Source organism: Patagioenas fasciata, chromosome 1 (genome assembly GCF_037038585.1).
Source record: "Patagioenas fasciata isolate bPatFas1 chromosome 1, bPatFas1.hap1, whole genome shotgun sequence".
Lineage (NCBI taxonomy): Eukaryota > Metazoa > Chordata > Aves > Columbiformes > Columbidae > Patagioenas > Patagioenas fasciata.
Genome location: NC_092520.1, coordinates 17,485,382 through 17,506,782, shown reverse-complemented (window position 1 = coordinate 17,506,782; position 21,401 = coordinate 17,485,382). Strand labels below are relative to the sequence as shown.

Below are 21,401 nucleotides of genomic sequence, written 5' to 3'. Positions count from 1 at the left end.
TTGTTTTTTGATTTTCACTTAAAGGATATGGAAAGCCTGCAGAAAAGTACTAATGGATGTTGAAATATGCATTTCCTTTTACAGGTGCAGGGGACCAGAAAATATGTCTATCCTGTCCTCTGAGCTGTGTATTGTAGAAGTATCTGTTTCTATATATTAATATAATCATATTATTTGCTTAACATAACAAATGGTCGCATATGTTCTCATGAAACTATAGGTTCCATTTTGGTTTGCAAGCAACATTTTTCTTGCTAGGTTGTCTTCAGCCTTTCCAATTTCCTTTTGCCTCCAGCTTGGACAGAAAGGTGCTGACAAAGACTGAAGTCTCCATTGGCAGAAACAGTCTCATGCCTGGAGTGTCTCCTGCTCAATACATGGATTGGACAAGTGAGTTTGCAGACTTTCATTCAATTTGAGCAACTCAATGTGATGGAAAGACAGTACCTCACCTGAGAAAGGAAACAATAGCTTTACACAGAGAGGCTTTTCCAGCACCCTTTCTAAAGCTGAGAGAGTGGAGGAAGTAACACACAGTAGGATGAGGATGACAAAAGGTGGTTTTTTTTCCTGCAAATAGTTTCTTTTAGAGAGATTTATATTTATCCTCTATTTTCCCCTTGCAATGTGTTTACTTTTGTGATAGGATAAGTGATAAATTTGAAGCTTTTAGATTTTTATGGCATGCAAAGTAACAACTTTCAAGGAGGGCTGGGAAAACTAACAATTATTTTAGACTCCAGAAAACTTTATTGTGGCATCCCATAGGTGGAGGAAGCATTAGCCACAGAATATAAACATGGAAGTTTTCATGGATGTCCAGATTGAATGACACTGCACAGTTGTGTTAGTCCCAGTGAGAAAAGGATTGTACATCTGCAAACTGGGGTTTGTTTTTGCAGAGTGGTGAATGCCCCTCAGGTATGAGTGAATCCACTGTGCAGTACCAGTAGTGTAAAACCACATGAGAGACATGGAAAGATGAAGGTAAATGTATATGTCCAGCTGTTTACCTCCCTAAAAGCATTAATAATTTATTATTCCATGTCAGCAAATAGGTTGGAAATTTGTACCGTTTGGTGATGAAACTGAGACATCACTAAATTTTGAATAGCTTTCTCATGTCCAAATTAGCGTGTTCACATTTATACATATATCGAATGTACAAAATAGAATAGAAGGACAAACAAATCAAGGGATTGAGAAGCAGAATGTGGTAGAAAATACGTGTCAAAGAAACATAAATCATATGCACAATATAAAAATTTGAGATTCAGGGATTTTTTAAGTACTGTGACTTTGAAAGGATAGTAAATATTCTTGCAAGACAACAATATTCTGCATCAATTTTTTTATGACATCTCTCTTATTACCTTAAGATTTCCTGCTTCTTTGAGCTTTTGTATTGTTGCTGGGAAGGGGTTTTAGATCCAGCACATTAAGCAGATACATTTTTGCTTTCTTTTGATACAGAGAACAGATGCAAAATTTCCTGTTATGAGGTGTGTTACTGTTGTGCTGAGCTATCAATTAAGTCTTTGTCTCTTGATTGACCTTGACAGTCCTCTGTGAACGTAAGTCTCCATAAAAGTTTTTAAATTACTAGATTTCTATACTTCTATATATATACTTTTATATATACTTCTATACTACTATATTACTATATTTCTATTTAAATTACTATATGTCTCTTCGTTTCTTTGTTTTGTTTGTGTGTGTATGTGTTGGTTTTGTTTGTTTGTTTGTTTTTGTTTGGTTTGGTGGTTTTTGTTTACTTATTTGTTTGTGGGGTTTTTGTTTGTTTGTTTTATTTAAAAATAAATATTTAGGAACATGAGTCAGTAAGATAAAAACTCTAGATACTATGAAAATGCAGTGAAAGTTTAGCATATAATTTTAAAACTCTTGCTATCCTTAGAAGTCCATACTACTTGTCAGGCAAGCAGTAATATTGGAGTATTTTACTTTTAAAGGCCTACACTTTTAAAGTAACCATTGCTGGGTATTTGTTGTTGTTTGGTTTTGTTTCTGTTTTTCCCCTCAAGTATTTGGCTCCACAAATTACAGCTGACTTTTGGAGTGCTGAACTCCAGCAGCAAAACCTGCCGCCAGACCAGCGTGGTGCTGACCGTGGTGCTGAAATCTTCATGAGTTCAAATATCCAGAACATTTTGTGGTTTAAAATATGTATTGTTATAGCAGACAAGATTTGGGGAGTATTTGGGGAGCTTTCCATTATAATTAATTAACTTCCTCATTCACTCAAACAGTTCATTGTCTTCTCCACTAAAACATTTTGAGGTGAAAGGAAGATGCTGTGAATGTTCGCTCTGAATTGTGAAGATCCAAAATACATTTTCCAGTAATAAAAGTAGTGATACGCTGAAACTACTACTTTGTGCTCTGCTAAAAGGTTTTTGCTTGCTCCCATCTAACTTTTCCTGTTACTTTCACTTATATCCTTGATTTTCTGTTACTTTCATTTATATCCTTGTAATAATCATGAAGGACTCTTAGATTTTGACAGTATTCTCAGGAAATGTTTACTTTTCAAGCTGTTTACCCAACACTTCATTGCAGAAATCTGTAAAGACAGTGTGTCCTGCACTTAGTGATGGAAATAAATTTTAAGTGTAGTGATTGGGTCATATACTTTTTTGTATGGTTGGTTTTGGTTTTGTTTTTTGTACTTTCTCTGATAGTGCTATGATTACCTTAAGGTAACTTCTGTGCATACAGAATAGTCATGACCGTAACTAACTATGTGAAAAAAGTATAGTTTTGATTGGTTTGTTTGTTTGTTTTAAGACTGGGAGTAAAAAAAAATTCTGTCTAGTGGAGCATGCTAGCCATTAAAGAAAAGTTTATGTAATCATAAAAAGGGCTCAAAAGGCTGTTCCTCAGGGAGTTGTCCATGTATCTAGTCCACATAGTGGTAGCTGTCACATTTTGGACTACTCAATGTGAAAGGTCAAAGAGAAAATATCTATTCCATAACCTAGACAATTTTTGTTTATTAACTATATGTGCCTCAGGCATTAATACCTAAAGGTATTAAAGAACACTATTTTTTTCATGCAGCTAACTTTCACACAAAAAATTACTGTTTTGCACCAGGTGGGTCCCAATAAGAAAGACAGGCAACTGTTTACTAAAAGCCTAGAAAAGGTGACAGCAAGTTATAAAATCTCACATTGCTTTTTGATGCTGGGAACCGTGAAATGATACATCGTTGGATGAACCCCTTCTCAGAGCACAGCATGCTTTGCAGATCCCATCCATGGTGAAGTTCACCATAGACTTGGTCACAGTACAGCTTCATGCATCACTGGGAGAAATCAAACATGAAGTGGTAATTTAGCTTGAGAGAATCCCTTGAACAGTATGGTGTAATATCCATATCTCATTAATGAAACCACATTTCCTGAAGAGGTACATCTAATACTTCAAGTGGGCAAGACAATAATATATACTTTTGATTAAGCACACATTGACTATGTGTAGATTGAATGATTTTGCATGGAGTGTGTATTCAATGATTAATTACACTTTAATTAGCTATTCCTTGATTAAGTAACCGTCATGTAGTATCCATGATGACATACGGACTGGATTAGTCATCATGTGGATCACTAACTCCTCATACTGCAGTCTTCCATGCTGATTACTGTCGTGTTGAATCTCATATGCAGTCACATGCAGAAATTGCAGTGCTCAAATCTTAAGGGTAAGCCAAGCCCAGCCAAATGAAACCTCATTGTACTGACACAGTGTATTTTATAATAGAAAGGTCATTAAAAGATATATGCTTCTTCTCAGACTCCAGATTAAATATCATGTTATAATATCATGTTGCTAAACTTCTTTCTAGAAGGAATTGTCAAATAAGATCAGTAATGGAAACCTTTAGCTCAAAGAAACTAAGCAGCTAAAAAGTGATCAAAACAGTACTAGGCAAACAATTTCTTCCCAAAAATTTCTAGTTTACTTAGTTCATCACAAAAGTAGTTGCCTGCTCTGTACAAGATTGCATTGGTGAAGGTACTGATCTTGGTTCTCCAGGCTGAATAAACAGAAACATAGAGCAGAATGTCACCAGCAGAATAGAGAGAAATCAAATCTCTTTCAACATGGAATCAAGTCTCAGGAGACTGCAAATGGAGGAATAATTGAAAAATAATAAGGACATATTCTGGAGCAGAATTAACAGCAGACACTTTTCCTTTTCCTCTATAGAAAAGCAAACAAATAAAAGTTCCCACAAACAAACACAACAAAGCAACAAAACAAACAAAAACCCAAACCAAAACCAACAGAAACAAGCATCCTGGAAGGATTAAATTCATTTTCAATTGAAGCCACTGTGGATATACCTAAGGACTTTCCCCAGAAAAGTGAAGTGATTGTGACCATTGTTAATACCAGTTTCATACTTCGGGAAAATAGGTGCTATGGCATTTGATAGAGGACACATCAGAGAAATTTTCAGTAACACTTGTTCTATGAAGATAACAGCAGCACAACACTTTCTTAGCCTAGTTATATTTATGATATATATGTAAACCCAGCATGTATTTATAGATCTTACACAATGGTATTCCACCCTCCCTCATGGTGTTTTATCCTTAGCCAATGCAGTCTTCTTTGCAGCAAAATTTCCCAGAAAAAGAAAAAAATATTCTAGGTTTTCAGTTATGAACTAAATAAAGGATATCAACTTCCCCACCTGCTGTGGCTGGCTGAATACAGAGGGAAAAGCAGTGTTAATACAAAATGAAGTCACTCAGTGAGTATCCATTCCCAGCTATTCCCCTGTTCTTCTCGCTTTGTATAATACAGCAAAAACATTTGTCTGAAGCAACCTTGCTTTCCAAGGGCTACCTTTGTAAGTACTTTTTTATTGGGAATACACCTGTCACTCAATGAACAAATATGCACTCTGATCTCCTATGGATCTTAGCTTCTATTGTGGCTTTCAAAATATGTGGAGTGTATGTCAACTCTGCATATTAGTAAATCATCACTAGTGCATGTCAGATGTACTAATTAATCCTTTTAAAATGCCAGATGTCTCTGCTTGCTAACATGAAACTAAGACTATCCCATATAAAGAGGCTGGTTTTCCACAATTTCTTATCTGTTTCCAAATAACTGCATTACATCCCATTTTCATGTGAGGCAAGAGCTCACAGATGCTGATTTATGAACACTGTGACATTCAGAATGAAAAATAAGAATACTGCTGCTGACCCAGATGACAATATTTTTGATTTCTGTGAGGCCCAGGGCAATTATTTTCGGGATCAACGGGCCCATTAGCACTAGAGAGAAAGTGCAACTGGGCATTATGATTGTTTTTAACTTTCTTTTATCCATAATAAGTGTGACAAAGCATGAGATATCTTTGACCTTTCACATGATACTCTGAAGCGTACTTCAGGTTTCTTAGAAGTGAAATATTTCTGACTAATACTTGAAATAGATAACTTTATTGTACATATATCTTTCAATTGTCAGCTTTGACCTTGAAAGTACAGAATTATGGAAATGTGTGTCTTTGTGGAAATAATGCATACTAACATCATAATTTCACCCCAGAAGGTTTTGTTCCTGCTTTTTTAAAATAATGACCAAAGCTTTGCTTGTTGTCTGTAAAGATGAGATTTCACCTGTATCCAAGTTGTAAACAATGACAACAAAAGTTTCTCTAAAATTTTTCAGAATTGTCTTTTTTGTGAAATGTCTAGATGTATAAATCCTTTTCCCACACCTTCCAGGAAGAATGGTTGAGGATAGACTGCCATGAACTCGAACTATAGCTTAATGTTCTTTCTGAATGTGGACAGAGCCCCATTTTCATGTGCAATTCTACTGATACACTTAAAAAAATTTCCTTTTTAACATTTTAGCTGATAAATCAATTTTTCTAGTGTCATATCTCAAGATCCTTCATATGTAAATATCCTAGTAGTACACAAACACCTCAGATCTTCAAAGAGAAGATATTAGTTTTACAATGCTACAGCGGTGAGCTGAAGAACTATACTCATTTTGGCAGAAAGAGGAATAAGACGTACAAAATCTAAGTAAGTTGCCCAAGATAATATCAAAAAACCTGTCACTGAACAAAAACTCATTTCTCACTAATTTGTGTTTATCAACATGTTTGCAGGACTGTCACTGAAACTGTTGAAGCTTATTGGTCCTAGGGATTGTCTAAATGGGCTCATTTACCAGAAAATTTTACCATCAGAGCTCCGTTAAGCTGTGAGACACTAATAAAAGGAAGGAAGGAAACAAGATGGGTCAAAGTGCACTCCTGGTTCCCTTGATTCAGACTGTATCAGACCGATGTTGTTCTGTGAAGGCAAAAGCAGAAACCCAAAAGATGTACCTCTGCCAATGCTGTGTCCTATGGTGACTTCCCCTTGCGGTATTGCCACTAGCATTGCACAGCACTTGGATGAGAGTGATACTGTAAGCGATCCAGGATGGAGAGATGGGAGACTGAAAGGAAAAAGTCAACATGAGAAAGAAGAAGACAAAAAGGATGGATTGACAGTCTCCAACACTTCTTTAAAAAAATTCTTTTTTTTTTAAGTGAAAATGATAGCAGGCACAGCAAACTTTCTGAAAACATCTTGCTTTCAGTTATCCTGGTGTACATTCAGTACATGATATCTATGATTGATGATAAAGAATTAAGCATTTCTGCTGAGAAAAAAAAAAAAAAAGAGGTGTTCATAACGCATAAAGGCCTGGTCTAGTTTAGACCTTGACCTGACCTATCCTGACCTATCTAGAACTCATAAAATTTTAAGTGACATCCAAAACACAAATGTTTCTACAACAAGCACACTAAATGCAGTGAAGTATTTTCTTATTTTTCACTTTTCCTCTCCTTTCGTGATATTCCACATGCCAAATTTAAAGGGGTAAAGGTAATCTTGGAACATGGAAAAGTGTTGCCCCATGCCAGAAGGAGATAAGGGGAACTGTGAAATGTTAGACAGAAATAAATCATTTTTAGCTAGGAGCAGGTCACTCTTCTTTCATAGAGAAATGGCTATTATTAATTTTCTGCTGCTTACACTTCCCTCTCTGCAGAGTATTTATCTCTTCACTTACTGTTGTATAATAATAAATTTGTAAGGTTTGCTTTTCTATTGGGTCACACAGTGCCAGATAGCTTTATGGCATGTCTGAACAATTCAACATCTCAACATAAAAAAAAAAAAAAAAAAAGTAGCAGCTATTTATATATGTGACCCTCAAGGCCACATAGGAAAACTTGAGCCTTTATTATTTTTTTCATTCATTTCTGAAGTGTGGGTTTTCTAAAGTGTGAATGGTGGAAGGTGTAAATTTTTTAGCAGTGGCCCTCTCAGCAGTTATACAGACTACTGTAAATGCAGCTTGTGTCAGAGGACTGCAATATTTAAACAGTATTCTCCATTTGAACAATACAAGAGACTTTTCTATTAATTTGTTGTGCTTAGGTGTGTTCAGGACGTATTCACACCTTCCATAAGAAACCAAGAAGCAAGCCTAGCATCAGCCATCTCTCACACTGTGGGCGATCCCTGGATAATGAGTTTCCTTTGAAATGAAAAAATCATATCTAGGCTGTGCATCCCTCAGGCTTCTCCTCCCTACTCCCTTCTGCTCCAGGTCTATGAAGGAGAGGAAAGAGTTAAGAAGTATAAGAAAGTGAGCAAGACCAAGTGAATTGATATCAACTATCTGAGTATTATTAGAGGATGGAAACAAACAAACAGTTTTAGTACTCCAGTGCTTCAGGGATTCACGGTCCTGCTGTGAATTTCTGAGCTGATCCCCCTGCTACTGTAAGTAGGGAGTGGGGCATAACCTGGTCTGAAAATCATCTTGAAAACACTGTATGGGCTACGCTTTTCAGTGAGAACAGAAGTATATGATACTAGCATTCTTCACATCTTAGAGAGGGCATGAGTTTAATTTATAGGCAATACCTCTGATGTAAACTCTGAATGCTCAGTTTATCCCTGGCACTCTGAGTCAGCAGTAAGGAGTGGAAAATTCATGTAGATAGACAAGTTTCTTTTGGATGCAAATCTAAGAAAGCCTTGTTTATTTCAGCATGTGCTGTTGCAGTTGTACCTCGTCTTTTTATAGTAGAATATACATGCTAAAAGCTATAATAATGTTGTGCAGAACTAAAAAAAAACAGAGAGGAAAAGAATGAAGGTAGAATAGGGCTGTGATGTGATAAAGACAGCACAGTGATACAGTAAATCTAATAATTCTCAATATTATGTGAATGACTAGTTCCAATTTTTAATTCCAGTAGTGATGCTGCCTACCCATTGTGGGAAATGACGTAAGGCAGTAGAAATGGAAATCTTTGTAACTCTGGTTGTCACAGAGTTCAACAAGATAAATAAATATCAACAAGATAAATAAAGTTGTCTTGGGCATGGATAATTTTGAAAAAAATGACACTTTTAGTCGTGGACCTGGTGGTAAGGATTTGGGAGATCAGTACAACTAGAAAGATAAAGGTAGAAGTAGAGTTGGAAGGAGCAGGAGAAAAATATTGTACTGGCAGTCACTGAATACCTATTAGGGTTGTGAAATAAATGACTTGGACTGATTTGGATGACTGGAAGCTTTGAAGAAAAAATAAGAAAAACATTAAATGAGATAATAAAGAACAGGTTTACAAAAAGTAGACTGACCTGAAATGACATATTTCTTTTGCAGTTGCCATGCAAGAGATGAAGCCTGACACACCAATATGATGCTAACAGAACTCGCTTTATTGTGTGACCAGGCTATTTTTATACCACAAGCTGTTTTGTCAACACGCCACACAGTAATATGATTGACTAAAATGTACACCATACAGCAATATGTTTGGTTGCATGTGCTGTCCACGTGTTCTGCACGTGTGTGTTGGTGATTGCTCACTGGCTAATACTTTCTCGTAGGTTTCTTCTTGTCCCTGGTTACACACCCTTGTCGGGCTGGCAACGATCCCACCTCACAATATCAAAACCTGCCACAATGGCAACAATAGGAAGGAATCTTGCCCTGCTGCTGTGGCCTACACACCTAACATCATGTAGCCCACTACATTCTTTCATAAGATAATTGGATTTTGGAACAGAGATCTTAAAAGAGATCTAATCGATCTGGATCAATTACATAACTCACCTTCTAATAAAGCACACAATAATTCTGCATGGAGATTTACTAGGAAAATATGATATATATATAAAAAGTGTAAAGTGAGTGCAGCTAACAGGAATAAAGGATATGGATATGCTGAACAGAGAAGGCTTAAGATGAGTGTTTTGGAGTGAAAGCGTTAAAGAATCATTGTCAAGGTGCAGGTCATTTAATGTTGTGATTAATAAACTTCACTCAGAAGTTAGAAATGTTCTAATGAAATGTGTAGATTATTTGAAAATGGCAAGTACTGTTACTGTGGAGTAGTAAAAGGATGTTACTCAGAGTTAGTTGGCATTAGGATTAATATAATGTAAACAGAATATCATATAAAATAATACAGTACAAAGGACTTTTAGTTATTAGTTACAAATAAATGAAACCAAACAAGGCCCTTGTAATAAACTTAGAACTTATCAGTGGGGTGCCAATGGGAAGGAAGTGTATCTGAATGCATTCATCAATCACAGGATAATTTGTGTGCTACCATTGTAATGTGACAGTGAAAAAAGCAAGTGAAAGACAGGGATGTGTCAGGGGAGACATTTCCAGTGGAGAGAGGGAGAATGTTAATGCCACTGCAGCAGGCTTGGATGAGACCTCATTTGGAATATAGTTTCAATTCCTCATTCATAGGAGAGATGAATTTGAAAAAGTGCAAGAGACTGGGTCTTATGATTCTCAGGGGAAGGGAGAGTCTATTTCATGAAAGGGCGCTGAAAGAGCTTAGAATTTTAGCAGAACAAAAGCAGAGAAGGGATAAGATTGTTGTCTTTAAATACATCAGGATGGTAAAGCCAGAGACAGGAAGGAACTGTTTAAGCTAAAGAATGGTGTTGGCTCAGGAACAAGTAGGAACAAACTGTCCAGGAATAAATTTAGGCTGGAAAGGAAATGAGGATAAAATACTCTGGGTTTAAGGAAAACGGTTTTAGGAAATTGATTATATTATGTTATCTTATAGCATGATATGGTTGCTTACTATCAGGATGTCATAGAAATTCTGTTTCAGTTCTCTGTTCATTTGTTATTTTCTGTGAATACGTAAATGCCTGCATATATAAATATTTAATTTGCAGTAAAACTGTAACTCATTTGGGATTATTTAAACACAGATGCAAAAGATAGGCTAACTCTATGCATTTAGACAATATAGTCCAGGATTTTGATGCGTAAATATACCTACCTCACTGAAATGTGCTAAATTGTGTTTTAGGAAAAATACGTCTATGCATCATACTTATAATATTTAGATAAAGTGGTGGGTGGAGCTGTTCGCATTCTGTTCCCATGCTCAAACCAATTTTGTTCGCGTAGCCAAAGCACATAAAAAGAGATTACAACTGACAAAAAGTTAGTCTAGAAATACACCCCTGTAGTTCCATAATTTGTTCTTTGTTCTATGAAGGAAAGAAAAAAGCCTCTCTGTCTCTGACTTGGTTTTGGTTTTTTTGTTTGTTTGTTTTTACTCTCTTCTTCTCTGTAGGAAAATTTTTTTGTAAGAAAATGGATTTGAGTGGGAAGATGGTAGAGTCTGTTATTCCAGTCTAGAAATGATACAACCTACACAGAGGATAGTGTGGGAGAGCACATGGTCAGTTTTGGGGAGAGATGGCTGAAATAATTGTGTGAAGGTATTGAGCACTCTCAAAAGAATATCCCGAGTATGACATTGGAATAGGAAGAGTGTGTGTTATAGGGACCTTAGTGACAAAGGGGAAAGCTTAGTAGATAGAGCAGAAAAGTAACCGATGGAGGAAAAATGTGTGCAGAGCCTTCAGAGGCTCAGAAGTTCATCTTGTCTATGCTGTTTGGAAAGGAGTGAGGTGGGGCGAATGCTGACAGAAGTTTTCACGTTTCTAGTGAAAAAACAGTGAAGTTCACGGGAATACGTGTTCAGAGATAGGTCAGTACTTGGTGTTCTGCTACACTGTAGGTGTTGGAATTTTGAGAAAATATTCCATAAAGGTTGGCTGAGTTTGTAATCCCCTTTAAGATAAAAATTATCACTGGTGCTGAAGCTGCTTATACAACGTAATGTTTCTTGGACACGTGTGTTACATAGAAAGAGCATCCTCAGGAGGGTTCAGCATCAAACAGTTGCACAGACTACCACCTGGTGAGCTGACCTGCTTTTTTGGAGTGCTGTTGCTCTGAGACACAGCAGAAATGCAGATCAGTGTTTGTGTTCTTCTTCCTCTGCCCTTGAATTACCTTCTGGTTTCCTGTTGTTTATCCACGTCTTCTTTCCTAACTGTTTTACTACAGTCAAACATATTACTTTGTCCTTTCAAAATGATCGTACCTCATTTTACAATACGTTTTTAAGAACAGTTTAATTTGCCACTAGTTTTCAGTATCATTATCTTTTACTACTTTGAGTATAATCCTTAAGTCCTTTTTTTTTTTTTTTTTTCCTTGTAAAATGCAGCTGAAATTTACCATTTTTTGAGATAGTGTCATTTTTTGGGTATTTTGTTACAACGTTGTTTATGATTACTCTCAGGCTGCCAGAATTACTATCAGTAATGGATGGAAAAGCTACAATTATGGTTCTTAGGAACAAAGTTTGAAGACAGACTGTGGTGTTTTATAATTTCCAGGTGAAATTTAGGCCTGTTCAACATTTGCTGAAACACTTCTTGCATGGATATGAATAGAGACACTTCTTATATAGATTTTTGGCAACCAGATGTGAACATCTCATAAAGTTCCCCAATCAAGCCTTAGTTTTACCTCTTCTGTTCATTGGATTTGAAAATGGATGGCAGTGAGAGGAAGGGACGGGAAGTGGCTGGCCCCTTCAGTACAGATTCACTCAGGATTTTAACTACGTTCCAGCGTGGTCATGGTTCATGCTATCATCATCGTTTTGTCCCAGTGACTATATTGAGGGCCCCGAATGGAAATCTGTCAGTATGACCCAAGTCTTGTTTTGCAAGCTTGATTAAGAATTGCAGCTGAAAAAAAACATTTGGGGTTTAGCTATATGGTTTTGTTTGCTTGCTTTTAATATGTCTAGCAAGGTGTGGGTTCAACACTGTTGGTCTTGTATTCCTTTCTTCCTAAGAAAACTCATGAGTTTAAAATTAAAATAAGCCTCAAATTATAACTTGAACTTGAACCAATTCTTTCTCATACAAGTCTGCCAACAGCTTATATTAGCAGTAAGAAAGCTGTGACCTTCAACAAGATGACAATTGGCAAGTTTCTAAGTAGCACCCTTCCAGTACTCAGTTGACTAAATATTTCACTGCTGCTGAGCAACAAATCTGATCTGCTCTTATGGCGTGTAGTGTAGGGACCAAGCCCAGAGTAGTAGGTACCACTTGTCAAATGATTTTGAAACTGAAGTAAGGTGGTTTATTTTTGGAATTGTAAGTCGCTCTCTGCTTCCTTTACCTCATGAACAAAGAAATCTTTCAGGTCTGGGTGGCAGAGAGATAGATCATGATTGTTCTCTGACATTGGTTTAATTTGAATCTCTGAACAGGGAGGTAATGACCTGTGTTATATGGGAAATCAGTCTAGTTGATCTACTCGTCTCTGTGGCAACTAATGTGCATGGAGGTGAGAAACTCTCCCCATCTCTCCTGACCTCCTCAGATTCCTCAGAGCAAGATGCCAAATTATTTCTGATCCAGTATTCTCTTATCCACGTTTTTTCTTAGCATTATTTTGATTTCAAATACAAAGATGTGAGCAAAGCAGGGGAAATTGTCATGGCAGTAACCGAATGCAACACGAAAATAACTCAAGAGATTTTACTGAAGCAATGTATTTATAGAGCAGATATTTGTCTCTTTTTATAAAAGCTTTTCTTTATTCTCTGCAATGTCCTAACTATTAAAATATAGAAAAAAATATACAGTAATTTTGAATCTGGCTAAGTTCTTAACTAATTTAATCACAGATATTCTCCTTGATTTTCTATTCTTAATTAATTATTACAAAGAGTAGCTAACATGCATTTGTACAATACGTTAGGGGCCCATTACCTTGACAAAATTCATCAGTTTTAAATTAACCTGAATGTAGGATTCCACATGGGAAAATTAATATACTGTTAATGTATCTGAAAGTTGTAAAGCACTTGGACCGCTCCCCCCCCAAAAAAAAAAAAAAAAAAAAATCACATGAAACAACATGTTGATTCAAGAGGTTTTGTTTTCCCTTCTGGTTTATGAGCCAGAGCTCCTGCTGAGGTATTTGTTTTAAGACCTGTTCCTGGGTTTTGTCACAAAGCTGCCCAAAGAAGTTATGGGACAATGCTTGCTGAAAGACTTTTTGGTACTGATTTATTAGAACACCTGCTTTTGTAGAGATAGGGGAAGCTGTGTCTTCCTTTGAACAGCAAACCTGACTATTTATTTGGTTCGGTGACTGGAGGAAACCAAAAGAACTTACATATGTTCAATTTTTACCACAGTGCTTTCATCAAACACTACTGCCCAAGGTGGGATTCATTTCAGCTAATTCTAGATTTCTATACGTTAGATGTTTGGAATGCATCTAAAATAGGCAAACTTTGCTCCCTTGTAATACTGGAGAGAAACAGCCACATAAAGGACTGCTCATGTGACCTAATTTAATTGTTCACTTTTGAATGAGGTGAATCAGAATATACATTTAATCAGTCATACTATTTCCGAAAGAGACTGCATCTCCTTTAGGTAACTGTACATGCCTAACTGTTTCCCGTGAAAATGACTTTTTAGAGTAATTAATAAGAGATGTGGGAGATGAAAGGACCGAGCGTTCAGTTGCCAAGAATCAGGTACCTCTTGTCAGCAATCTCTGAGACTTCAAAACCACGCTGTGACATCTCAGTAGTTGCTTCTACTCTTACCAGTTAAGACTACTGAAATGGTGGCAAGCCAGCAGAATATCTGGCCACTATTGGAAGTCATCTGGAGAGAGTAATGGGAGCTGCACACAGGAGCACACAAAGGTGAAGGGTGCCCCTGTTTTGGTGGTACCATTACAGACACAGACATCAGACACCCAACCACCGCCAGCTACAGCGCACTTCCCATTGCAGACAAAAAGCCATGTGAACTATTAGAAATCATTGTGTGACACTGTAAGAAAGCAAGAGACTCAAAGAGTACCAACACTCTTCTGTCTATAACAAGAAATTTAGTAGGAAAAGATTCCCAGATGATTTTAAAGATGGAGCCATGCCTTATGCTAAAACGATAGTTTAGAAAAAGAATACCTGCCCCTCCTTGCCCGCAGTACCCCTCCCTGTGTGACCCAGAGGAACTTTTCTTTCTTGACCTTCAAATCTGATGATCAGTTTAACCCCCAGTATGCAAGCAAAAACACAGAAGCAGGCTACAGCTCTTTCAGTACCACTGGTGATTTAAACACTGCAAGCAGTGAAAGGTGGATGAAATAAGCCAGAAAGCAAAACCATTACACCTGCAATGTGTCTTTCATTCATTTTTACCCTGAATTGGTTCACTGTTCTCTAGAAATGGTGCTCTTGAACTTAACCTTACAGAGCCTCTGGCCCAAAGTTCATCAGAACATACTAAATTTCTGTGTCTGAATCTTTTATTCTGGTTTTATTCTGTGGATTAAGACAGCACCAGCTGAATTCAGGGAATCATGAGAAGCAGTCACTGAATGACTTAGTCACCACTGTCTTGAGTATACTGTACTTGGTCTGTGAACAGTTCTCCTGTATGACTCTGTGGTCCAGAAACATTTTCCTGGGATAGTGCTGGTTACCACATGTTCTCTCTTCAGTGTTGCAGCTGGGCTGCATGTATCCCAGAGACAGCTGTACCCATCAGGTACTATTCAGAGTATGGAAAAGCATGTTACAGTCCTCACAACAACTTACTGGGCAACATTTCTCTGTTTTTGGTGGTTCTGAGCCTGTACCTTTTGTGTAAAAAGGAAGAAAACTTGCCAAGGAGGTGAAAAATACCATTGATGCTGAAATGAAACTTGCCATAATTGTTTTGCTTTGTTTTATTTTGTTTATTTTTCTGTTTATTTTCACTATTCTGTACATTGTGCTATTTTAACTGGGGTCATATCTTTAATGATTTTGAAAAAGTTAGTTTAGGGGTCAAGATAATTACTATATCTCATCTGATTTATGCTATTGTTGTATTCCATCCATGGTGGGTAATTCTATTCTATTCTATTCTATTCTATTCTATTCTATTCTATTCTATTCTATTCTATTCTATTCTATTCTATTCTATTCTATTCTATTCTTATGCTATGCTATGCTATGCTATGCTATGCTATGCTATGCTATGCTAATTAATTTATCTGAACAGGAACTTGCAATGCTACATTTCTGCCAAGATTTGTCATTGATATGTGAGTCCAGAGATATGACTGACTGTGAAACTGTATCCTTCACACACACTCATGGTTTCTCAGCATCCTTTGAAAGAGCACCCTGGTGGGATTGGTGAACTGACGTGACAGTCCTCAGATAAGAGAAGGAAGATGTCTCTTTCCCACCCACCCCATCCATCCCTGCTCCATCTATATACTCATTCCCTGGGAGTATCAGGGCAGTTTTGCTCATGTGTTCCTCAGTGAGAAAATGCAACTCACCAATCCAGTAGAAGTCTCTTTGTTTCACTTTTCTACTGGATTAGGGGATGGAATTTGCTTATTGAGGGTCAGGGTGACCACCAGAACTGGCTTAGAGGAGTGGCCTTTTGGAGGCAGCAAGCTATTAGACTGGTTCAATCTGTCTTGTCTTACTGCACCTTGCACCAGACGAAGCACCACATGGTAAAACACAATTCTGCACTGTGAAAAAGCTAAGTTAAACCTTTTCTATGGGATTTTTTAACCTCAATCCATCTTTGCTCCTCTGATGCTGGCAAAGAGCTCTGCATGATCTATGACTGAGCCTCTGACTTGCTTTTTCTACAGTCCAATCGTGAGGCTGCAGAGAAATAACTCCTGCAGATTTTAAACTCTGGCAACACTTACAAGGTGCATTCGTTATTCTGTTGCTTTTAGCTCTTTATACCTGTTATATTTGGGCCAAAATTTTGAAATTCAGCATAATTTTTGGGGCCTTGTCATCGTTTATTGCAGGGTGACAATAAACTCTGGCAGACATTCTCTGTTAACCCCCCCACCATCCCACTTAGGAATAGGAGGAAAAGGGAGAGAGACGTAAAAGTTGGAAAGTTAAAAATGCTTTGCTAATAATACTAATAATGAGAGAAAATAATACAAAATATACAAAACCAACACTGAATTTCCAAGCAGCGGAGTTGCTGTCATGCCAGAGGCTGCAGAGTGAGCACCCCGAAATCTTGGGCTGTAATCATCAACAGACTGGAATTGGATTCAGGGATGCGCAGCCTGGAGCCAGGCCTAGGATCACAGGCAGGACAGGCAAGGTCCACTTGAGATGCCAGCCATGGATGAAGAGCATGAGACCTTCACAACTTCCCACTTTTATAGGGTGTATGGCACGGATGGCATGACCTAGTTGGTCAGTTTTGGTTACCTGTTCTGTCTGGCCCTCTCTGCAAGTACACCCCTCTCACTTATGGGACGTATAAAATGTATCAGCAACCTTGGCTGCCACAGCAATAAGTACAAACCTGTGTCTTTTCTGCATACCATTCCTACCATTATTAGCTCCAGAAGCAGCACTGTCTGAAAAACATGCAGCCAGCTTCAGAAAAATGCAGTTACTCAGAACTATGCTGAAAGGAAGATTCACTAAAAGAAAATTGGTCTTGTTTTAAACAGAACCAGGGCAGGCCCCAAATTGGCATAAGTCTGGCACTCAGAGAGGTAGAATGCCCATTTTTTAAGGTATTAGTAGATTCCAGATTGGAGTGGAGGAAGAAGGTAAGAAAGGTGCATGACTGCATTTCATTTGTGTGCAGGTGAGCTTGAAGTCAAAGAAACTTGCAGGAGGCCACCATGGCTGAAAATTTGATCTTGGCCTTATGAAAGCGGTTTACCAAAAATAAGATGACAAAAGTGAAAGCATTTTTCTGCAGTATTCTCACATATCGTGATTTAAGTGTTGAAAGAAACATGTAGAAGAATAAGGGATATTTGGTGCTTGGAAAGAGTCTTGCTGCAACTAACTGTAGTATGAGATAGCAGACATAGGAACATATTACACATACATGAAACAATTTCTGCGTGGCTATAAGAGAAAGGGTCACAAAGACTATGGAAGGATTAGAATCTGACAAGTTAATTTACAGTCTGGAAACCTTACCAAACACAAATTAGAAATGGTGATTGCCCCTATGAAACTAGTTTGCAGGCTGCCAAAGATAGTGACTGTTAATGACAGGCTCTAATCTGATGGACATATTTACTCAGAAGAATATTACTGAGATTTACCAGTTTGAGAATTGTGTCAATGCAGAAAAACTCTCACAGACCTGTGAGATGGCCAAAAAAGCAATTCAGAGAATGAAAACTCTGCTAAATTAACAATCATGGTCAATATAAGATATTGTGGCGGTGTAAAAATGTATAATTATATGGATAGACTTTCCGAGAATAGATGTTTTATTTTTGCAAGCAAATTTAAGCATATAGCTGATGTTTGACCTTACTGAGATAAGTAACAGAATAGTTACAGTTGATATTTCAATTATAGTTACCGAAAGGAAGGCTCCTACACCTGAAAGCAGACATAGCAGCAATAGCTGGCTGGAGTTTCAGAGCCCTGTTGGATTCAAACGACTTGAAAATTTTTCTCTGTTGCATTGCTTTATTTCTATGCTATCTATGAGGTAGCTCTAAACAAGCATTGAAAGAACAGTTGTATTGCATTTTGAAACTATGTAATTTACAGAATTTACAAAAAAATTCAAATTTTTGCTTTGCAATGCTTCTTAAAAAGTGAAACAAATATAATTGATATTGGCCTGTTTTGCTGGAGGGAGGATTTTGAAAACCAGAAAATCAGAAGTTTTGCTTTCTCTGTCTTTCATTTCATAAAGAACATTTATGAAGACCTTTTAATACTTACCACCAGACATAATGGTAGTGTCACAAGCTGTGTGACACTAACTAATGTTACAAAGTACATGACCAGCAACTTCAAAGGCCAAGCTTGTAGCAAACATATCAAAACAATCATATCTTTAAAACTGTTCTAAACAAGTCATACGAGCTTCTTTCTATAATTTTTGGAAAATCAAGTCATTCTAATCCTAGAGAGCAGGGAAGAAGTTGAGTTCACAGCTTTGATATTCTAACATAGGTAAGTTGGATATATTTAGTTTTAAAATTTAAGCGTAAAATGTCCTCTCATGTGAATGACACCAGATCTTACTCCAGTGATGGGCTATGACCCAAACAACCTTCTCAGTTTATGCATCTGAGGGAGGTATCCAATGCAGTGTATATTTGCCTATGAAATAAAGACTGAATTACTGTAGTCCTCAGGGTTATAACCCTGTGTCAGGAATATAGACGTTCAAAAACTAATTCTAGGAACCTGCAAAGTTGGATTACTTATACTTGTTGTTTTTAAACTGATCATGGATTACCTGTAGTATTCCAGGAACCAGAAGGTGGTAGACCAGGAATAAGGGCAAGGAGAGATGGACTCCTGCTCCAGGAGTCTGTTGGGAGCAGCGAGATGTTACAGCTTATTGCACTTCTGCTGACCAACTAGCTAACAACACAGATCCTTCCTGCGTCTTCAGAGATTTTGACACCAGTTTCTCACTTCAAGATTCATGATGAAGATGCTACTTCCATTCACTTCAGAGATGAACCTTTTTCTGCACTTTGAAGCTTTCTCCAACTTTTGAAGTGTTTGAAACTTCCCCAGCTTTGAGTGACAGAGATCCACCAGCAGCACTGCCACAGTTTTGTATTTCTCAGCCCCTACCCCCTTTGCCACTCTCTGGCATGCTTACTAACAGTGAGCAACCTGGAAGGAGAAACATGCAGAGGTCCAAAATAGGTCAGGTGAACCTGTCCTTAAAATGTGTCTACTTTTTTTACCTTTATCTCCTTTTCCTTCTTTATTTGTCTCGGAGTGACTCACTCCAAATCTACATTGTGGGTATGCAAAAATAGGAGAGACAAATCTCATCTCTTCTTTAAAAATGATTCTTGCATTGCAGATGACATCAGTACAAGATAATGACGGAGAAGTATTTGGGTGGTTCGTGTGGTTTGGTTTGGTTCAGGACAACCTAGAAATCAGCACCAAATCGTGCAAATGCACCTTTAATACCTTTGCCATTTTTCAGAGGCAATTTTCCTTTTTTAAAAGGAAATAATGGAGTCCCTGTAATGCCTAAATTTCACTTAGACCTTCAAGTGGAATTCATTAAATTTAAAAAAATGAAACCTTTTTAGTTCAAATGTAGTGATGATAAAAATCTTACTTTCAGCAATAAATTTTATTCGGAAATATATGTAAGATCCTACTTAGCTTAATACAGTTTGGATACAGACATTAAAGGTATCTTTTCCTTCAGATAATATTTGCAGAATTTACATTTGCTAAATCTAATCACATGATGTTATACACTCAAAAATATTAAATGGCTCTTCATGTGTGTAAAATAATCTTTCTCTTGTAAGGACTGAGTTGGTGACAGATGATATATGAGATCGACGGCACATTCATCTAGAAGATATCAATGAGGTAGGAATTTATTTGAGTAATGCTTGTCTGGTGTAAGAAAAAAAGCAATAGGACTTTCATAGGAAGACAAAACGAAGGATCAGCCTTAGTAACTTGAATAATGACTTAGGAAACCAGCAAATTAGAATCAAAGAAATGTTATTAATTTCTTCAGAATTCAGCATTTGCATTCCTTTAGTAGCTAAAACAACCGAGCTTTTATTTAAAGTTGTGAATAGCTTCTCTTTTCCTTGTTCAATTTATTTTTACAGGTGTTTTGTCCACTTCTGCCATTTTATTTAATATGAAATTTCAGTGTTTTTAAGTTTTTTTACTCTTCTCTGTTTACAGAGCTTATATTTGATAATTTCAGCATAGAGTTGTTTTGAAACTGGAGTCAGGGATTGAATTTTCTTCAGTTACAACAGGATTAATATACAGATCACACTGTGTAAATTTGGAACCTAGTATTTCCATTATTTATATAATTGCTGTATCAGTTTCTTCAGTGGAGTATGTCTGACAGAAAATCTATGAAGGTAGTTTTTAGGACCTGTAAACATTTGCACATTACATAATTTATTTTTTTTTATGTAAAAAATATATATATATAAGAAACAAACAAGAGCATTCTTGAGTTTGCTTACTGAAAGCAGCATTCTCAGGCTTAAAGCAAATATTTTATATAAAGTGCTCATCAACCACTTTTGATACCAAATGCCTGTGCGACGATCAACACCTGCTCCTGCATCACTTCTAAGAGGCTGTATTTATCTCCGTTTCCCAAACAACACTTAATCCTCATGATTCCTGATACCTTTTTCTACTTTCCTTCTCCACATCTGAACTGTGTGAAAAATGACAAAGGGTCTTGGTCATGAGGGGAAGGAAGCCTCTGTTTAAAGGTATTGGGCTACATAAAACAAGAAAATGTCCACTGCTTATTCTATATGCATATCTCTGCCTTGGAAGATCCAGCTCTGTCTGATCACGCAAAGCCACACAATTGAAACACACACCAGCCAAAGTACTTTTTTGCAGTACTGTGAATATGCAGCCTATTGTGTTACAATGATCTCTAAAGTTATCTCAGCATCAGCTTCTTCCTACCTTTTACTGTATTTCCAGCTGCATGAAGGCTTCTTTATTTATACACTCTACTTACCAGCCAAGTATATTTAGAAAAAAATTTGCTACATTCCTTTTTTTTGAGAAGGGCTTTGCTACCACTCTCATGGATGAATGCATTTGTATAAGGAGTGAGAAAATGAATGTGAGAAGTGAATGTGAGGGGAATCCACAACACCTGGTTTTCAGTCTTTTCCACTGGGCGTTTTCCCGCTGGGAGCAGGATCAATATCATCGTGTATTTCAAGAACAGTGCATCAAGATCCCTGGAAAAGCAATCTTATGCATTATTAAATAACTGCAAAGTGAAATTCTGTTCTAAATATTTTCAGTTGAGCTGGGATTAAAAAAGTAGTAATAACAGAAATTGTTCTGATCACATAGTTTGATATTGTATTAAGACAGCGTGAAATGCACACCAATAACTTCCTTATTCCCTGCTTCCAGC

General features: G+C 37.1%; 1 long non-coding RNA gene across 1 annotated transcript in view; it reads left to right on the top strand.

Annotated features, from left to right (window-relative positions):
• Positions 1-301: 301 nt before the first annotated feature.
• The window catches only part of LOC139826967 (uncharacterized), a 37,516-nt gene continuing 16,416 nt past the window's right edge, over positions 302-21,401 (top strand). The window contains exons 1-2 of the long non-coding RNA XR_011737133.1: positions 302-390; positions 1,474-1,574. This is a non-coding gene — a long non-coding RNA (uncharacterized lncRNA). The remainder of the gene's footprint in view (positions 391-1,473; positions 1,575-21,401) is intronic.